The 6,539-nt window shown below is 54.8% G+C and overlaps 1 pseudogene; it reads right to left on the bottom strand.

The window, feature by feature from the left end:
• Positions 1 to 4,573: 4,573 nt before the first annotated feature.
• LOC144109712 (uncharacterized) lies at positions 4,574 to 6,319 on the bottom strand (annotated as a pseudogene).
• Between the last annotated feature and the right edge of the window lie 220 nt (positions 6,320 to 6,539).

The raw sequence follows: 6,539 nt of genomic DNA, 5'->3' as shown, positions 1-6,539 counted from the left end.
TCACTACTCTGGGTAAAGCAATCGTCGCGTAGGCCGGAGAATGACCTTGAACGACCTTCCACGTTGGCCGGTTATGACCATATGTGGCCAGTTATGGTGCCGAACCCTGACCCATGACCTTTAGTTGACCTTTCACTTTGGTTTCACCTCTGACCTTTGACACTGGGTGACCTTTGGGCTGACCTTAAGAACATTCGATGGAGTGATCTGAAGCAACGTAATCACGTCCGATGGGGATGTCGTAAGACCAAGTATGCCTCGTGATAGCTACGTGGTGGTGTGGGCATATATAGAACGGCTGTCGCGAGCGTGTAGCGGTGCTGCCATTGACGAACCTCCGACGCTTAGCAAGCGTGCTTTTCTCTGAATTCCTGGGCTACGCAAGTTAAGCCATTGCCAATTTTTAGTTTTTTTCGCCAGCGATGCGACTTCATTAAAACGCAGCGACACCATAAGTTGGAGGAGGCCCTTTGACAGGGAAAGAGACGCTTCGTTCTTGAGATGTATCCGAATATAGTTCTAAAGTATGCCTAGCGCGCCACCCGAAGCTCCCGTTGACTCATGTGCGCTGGATGCGTACGTAAGCATGGACAGCCTCATAATCCCACCTGATGCTCCGTACAACCTCACTCGTTCAGTGTGAGAAAACCTTGACAAATGTTTATTTGGCTAACACTCTTCCGCAGCTGAAGGCTCCGCCTTCATTTCGATCGCCCTCCTTTTTGTTCTTTTTCTTCTATTTTGTCTGCATCATGCTCCGCGTCAAGGCACATCCACATTTCACCCTCAGTGGAGTCGCTGATATCGAGTTATTCGATCGGCATTGCAACATCGCTCTCGAGCTCCGTCAGCGCGGTCATTATCCAAGTTCGCAAGCTGACACTGCGACCATAAGCCATAAAATTGCTCTCTGGCTGTGTGTGTGTGAAAAACTTTATTTCAGGGAGGATGCTTGAGGTAGCCGGAGCAACCTCTCGCAATCTCTAGGTGGGCTCCTCATTACAGGAGCCCATTGGCGACCGCCGCGACTCGGGCTCCGTGGACCAGGGCCTTCTGGCTTGCTAGGTCCGAGCAGCCGAGCAGGCCTGCCTCCCAGTCCTCCCCGGTGGGGTTGGGTTTGGGGGCGAGGTTCGGGGTTGACTGGCATGCCCACACCATGTGAAAGATGTCCGAAGACTTCTCCGCACAGTGTGGGCATTCTCCTGTACAGGCAGGATCAAAGTGTTTTAAAACTGCCGGGCACAGCAGCGTTTTGCTGTAAAGGCGGAGGAGTGTACGTTCCTCCACCTTTGTGAGGCCCTTACAAGGCTTGTGATAAATTGCATGGCCGAATTGGAACAATTCAGTAATTTCTCGGAAAGTGAGGGCCGGATTGGGTTCGGGATCCCTATCCAAAGGGTCTGAAGGCGTTGCCCAGAGAGTGAGTGCGCGGGCGGCGGCGTCTGCCGTTTCATTGCCTTCGAGGCCCATATGAGCTGGAGCCCATACAATCGTTCGAGACGCGGGGGCCCCGAGGTAGTTACTGTTTTGAAGGATGCGATGCGCAAAGAGAGGAATGTACCCCTGTTTAATATTTCTGCAGGCCCCTCTCGAGTCGGTGACGATCACTCGCGACTCCTGGTCTGCGGCGGCTAACGCGATGGCAACTTCTTCCGCATGTGTTATGTCTTGAGCTCGGAACGTTAGGCCATTCACCACGATTTTTTGGTGGACGACTGCGGCCGTGTACCACCCCCCATGGTGGGGGCCTGAGGCGTCCACGTAGAAGATGACATGTTTGTTCCCATAGTGACGGGCCAGTGCCTCCGCCCGCGCAAGGCGCCTGCCACTGTGGTCGTCACGTGTGATGTTGGCCGGAAGAGGGCGTACGTGCAGGGCGTATCTCCAGATTTCAGGAATGCGTACGCGCTCTTCCGTAAGTGTTGGGTGGTGGATGTGTAGTCGGGCTAATAGGCGGTGACCCGACGGCGTTTTTGAAAGCCTTGTGTATTGATTTGTCAAGTGCGCCTCCCGGAGCTCCGCGAATGTGTTAACCATCCCCAGGCCCATGAGACGCTGTTTGGATGTGGTGATCGGGAGATCGAGGGCACGCTTGTACATCTTTCTGAGAATCACTTCGAGGGCGTTCTCATCAAACTTGCGCAGGTGGAGGTAAGGAGTCGAGTAGAGGACTCGACTGGTCACGAATGCATGCGCCAGCCGCAAAGCGTCTCTGCACCGTAACCCCCCGCGTTTGTTGGAAACCCGGCGGACCATCCGGCCCACCTGGTCCCCCACCTTGCGCAGTTTTGCTAGTGTGGTATCAGCCCGTCGATGTTTGTGGATAAGGAGACCAAGTACTCTAATCTCATTGTGTTCGGATATCGGGCCGCTGGCCAGAGATAGTTCCATTTTGGTGGCGCACTGAAGCGACGGGCGAATGTGCACAAATTCGGATTTGGACGGTGAGCACTGAAGGCCGCAGCGGCGGGCGTAAGCGTCCACGATCTCCGCCGCTTGCTGCAGGTTGGCCTCAATGTCTCCAACCGATCCGTGTTTGGCCCAGATGGTTATGTCGTCGGCGTAAAGCGCGTGCTGGATGCCTTCGACCTTCGCCAGCTGAGCCGGGAGTTTCATCATGGCCAGATTGAAAAGTAATGGCGAGAGGACCGCACCCTGTGGGGTTCCTCTCGTTCCCAGTTTATATGGGCCGTGTTCTTCGTCTTGTATTCGGATGAAACTTCGTCGATCCGAGAGAAATTGCTTGATGTACTGAAACGTGTTATGTCCACAGTTCGTTTGGGAGAGATGTTGCAGGATGATTTCGTGTGTGACATTGTCGAAAGCCCCCTTCAAGTCAAGGGCGAGTACTGCCATATCGTTGAAGGGATATTCGACAGGGTTGAGAATTTCTCGGTCGAGTTGAAGCAGAACATCTTGAGCGGACCTCTGCGGGCGGAAACCGAACATGGTGTCTGCGAATGTATGTTCATTTTCCAGAAACCCAGACAGCCTATCCCGCACCATGGTCTCCATCAGCTTTCCCGCGCAAGACGTGAGGGAGATGGGGCGGAGGTTGTCTGTGTTTATGGCTTTGCTGGCTTTCGGAATGAAAGTTACCAGGGCAGTCTTCCATTCAATTGGTAGAGGTGCCTCGCCAAGCCAGATCGAGTTGATGAAAGCGAGGAGGGTTTCGTAGGCGGGATCGGGAAGATTAGAAAGCATTTTCACAGTTATCTTGTCCCTGCCCGGTGCCGTTCCTCGTTTCATTTTAGCTAGGGCCGCCTTGAGGTCATGCAACTGGAACGGTTGATCCAGATTCGCGTTCTCTGAACTTGCATACGAGAACGCGGGTCCTCCGGGGTCCTGCTTAGTGCAAAGATACTGGTCGCGCAGTTTGCATGCTAATTTTGATGTATTTCCATCGAAGCTATGAATAGCTCGTTGGATATGTTTTTGTGTCTCGGCGCGGGTTTGAGTCGGGTCAATTAGGGTGCGGAAAAGGCGCCACGGGCTCCGGCTCGACATTTGTCTGGCCGCCGTGTTGCAGCGGTCTACCCAGTTCGAGTCGGCGAGTTGGGCCGTGTACTCTGCCGCTCGCTGGGTGAGCTCGGCGATACGAATTTTGAGCTTTCTGTTACGTTTTTGGCGGCGCCATCTGCGGACGAGGCTGTGCCGCGCCTCCCAGAGGTGCAGAAGGTTGTTGTCCACCTCCGGAGTGGCCTCCGAGAGCTGAATTTGTGTTTCCACCGAACGAAGGTGTGTAACCAATCCTTGTGCCCACGCGTGATAGCCTTGTTCGTGGATAGACGACGAATAGATGTAGTTTTGCCGGAACTTATTCCAGTCTGGAAGCCAAGCTTGTGCATGGGGTCTTGCCAATGGTTTTGTCCTTACGGTGGTATTGATAAGGCAGTGGTCACTACCGAGGGTTTCCTCGGTGTTGATCCATTCTGCGTGTACAATGTTTTTGGTAAAGGTGAGATCCGGACATGTATCCCGGGTCACGGAATTACCCAGCCGCGTTGGATGTGCAGGGGCAGTGTGAAGAGTCAGGCCCAGCGTGGACGCGAGTTCCGCTAGCTTGCGTCCCCGCTTCTCTTCACGCACGTATCCCCATAGTGTACTGTGGGCGTTGAAATCGCCCACAATCACCAGGGGGTCCCTGCCTGCAGCCTTTAGAGCGTGGCTAAAGAGTGCTGCGAACGTTACATTTTTGAGTTTGGGAGAATAGTATATGTTGAGTACGTGGAGTGGTGCATCTTGTTTCTTGAGCGGAAGAAGTGTCACCATCGCATAGGAATATTCTGTGTAAAGTTCCAAGTCAACTAGATTAGCCGTATAATTTTTATGCACGCAGACGCAGGAAGAGGGGTCCTGCTGAAAGGGGATGTAATTTTGAGGGTGACGCCACTCCCTGGCACCTGGAGGGCAACCACCGCGGGAAGAGAATCGAAAGTTGAAAGGTAAAGTCGGAGATCCGCCCTGTTTGCGCGAGAACAGAAGCCCCGACAGTTCCACTGGACAATTTGGACGGGGTGGCCGAATTTGTTCTTGGGGAGCGCCTGATCTTAGGGCTGCTCGCCATGGTCATTTAGATTGAGGAGGGGTTGTACTGACACTGCTGCGCAGCCAACACTCGCAGGAAAGGGGGTATCCTCCATACCAGAGAGTGAGCAGTTGTCGTCGTCGGCTACCTCGGGGGTGCGTCTAGAAGTTTTGTGAGGGCGGCCGGGTAAGGGATCGCCGGGCCTGCGCGAGGAGCGCAAGGAATTCGCAATTTGTTGGGGAATCATCGCGGGGATTGTCTCTTGCAATTTGGAGATGGCGTTTACCATCATTGAAATTTGATTTTCTATATAGCGGCGAATCGGGCCTCTGTGGCCCCGAGGCGGGCCTCGAATGCGGCCTCCAAACTTGTTACCGCCTTCGGTACCACGAGCTCACTCTCCATTACCTCAGCCGCGGGAGGCCAGGGGGGAGAAGAAGACTGGTTGATTTTAGATTCCAATTCGTTAATTTTCTTTAGCAGCATCTCATTTTGGGCCCTGAGTGCTGCTATTTGATCTTGCTCGGCGCTATGCGCCCTTGGAAAGGGAGTGGAAAGGGGGGAGAGAGAAGCAGCCCCACCCGAACCGCTCACCTGGTGGCCATTTCTGACTGCGTTGACCCAGGCCCTGGTATCACCGCGCGTTTCTGTCGACTGTTTCGCCAGTCCGCCGTGTGGTGGCGACACCTTGGAAGGTTGTCTTGCAGCACCTCCGGTAGGTGGGTTCTCGGTGTTGGAGATTTCCTGGCCATGCTGATCGCCGGGAGGCCCAAGATAGCGGCTTTTCTTCTTGGACGCCGTTTTTTTCTTTTTCGTCTTGGGTGTGCGGAATTTTGCTGCACAGTCACGAGAGTTGGTGGCATGGGAGCCACCGCACAGAGAACACCGGGGAACACAGTTGTGAGGAGCCCGCACCCCCTCCACTAGCGGAGCTTGGAATCCGCAAAGTCCACAGGTGTTCGATCGCAGGTTTGGACACGCATCAGCGCGATGCCCGACGACCCCACACTGGCCGCACGCCGGGATAGTTTTGTAGTAGTTTCTCACAGAGACGACCATGTTGTCATAATGTACGTAACGGGGCTTCTCCTTACCCGCGAAAGTGATGCGTGCTTTGTTGGATGTCCCGAACTTCCGGATTTCCAGGATGGTGCAGGCGCGCCAGCACACTCGGTCTTTAGGAGTTTCCGTGGTGTCCGAATTACGGACCACGATCACGCCGTGGCACATGTTGCCGCCGTCTTGTCTTAGGTAACCCCGAAGCGGGATCGACCCATTGGCGGAATTTACTGCGAAGTCCCCGATAAGCTGGTCGGCCGCCTCGATGTCCGGGGTATGCACAATGATGAGGTTTTGCTCTCGTGAGGGTAGAACGGAGATGGCGCGGGCCCGTTTCAACCCGAGGTACGCTGAAATGGCAGTGCCGTAGCCGGTTTCTGTGAACGCCTCGTGAAGAGAAACGCTTTCTCTGGGCTTTATAACTATGACGTAGTCTTCAGGTGTCGGTTTGGGCATTGGACGCGGCTTCCACTTCGAGAACGCCTTGTCCTCGCTTCCCGTGGCGCGCGTCGCGGGAGCGTTCACGTTTGCGACCGACGAACCGGCGGCCGGGGCGGCGCCGAACGCCGCCATCTGGGCTTTGTCTTGGGAGCGGCGTGCAGCCGCTTGAAGCAAAGCTTGACTCCGAATTTTGGGAGTAACCGTCGAATTTCAATCTCCGGTGGTGGGCACCGAGGTCCACAACATCGCCTCAGGGTCGTAGCCGCGCACTTCTTGCGCGGAAATCGCCATCTTGTCCTCGGAGGGCTAATTCCACCAGGCCAGGCGTTGGCGACGCCGTTAGGCTTAACGACGGCGCCGACGTGGTCGGTCGAAAAACGGCCGTAATTTTAGAGAAAATCAGCCTACCTGGACGAATTCAGAGTCCAAGTGTTCCGCTTCGTTTTCCGGCGCGTTTGACGCCAGTTTTGCCGGGGTAGAATGATTTGGGACGTGGCCCCAGCCGAAAATC

Source organism: Amblyomma americanum, chromosome 11 (genome assembly GCF_052857255.1).
Source record: "Amblyomma americanum isolate KBUSLIRL-KWMA chromosome 11, ASM5285725v1, whole genome shotgun sequence".
NCBI lineage: Eukaryota > Metazoa > Arthropoda > Arachnida > Ixodida > Ixodidae > Amblyomma > Amblyomma americanum.
The sequence above is the reverse complement of the archived record's forward strand: the minus strand, read 5'-3'. Positions and strand labels throughout refer to the sequence as shown.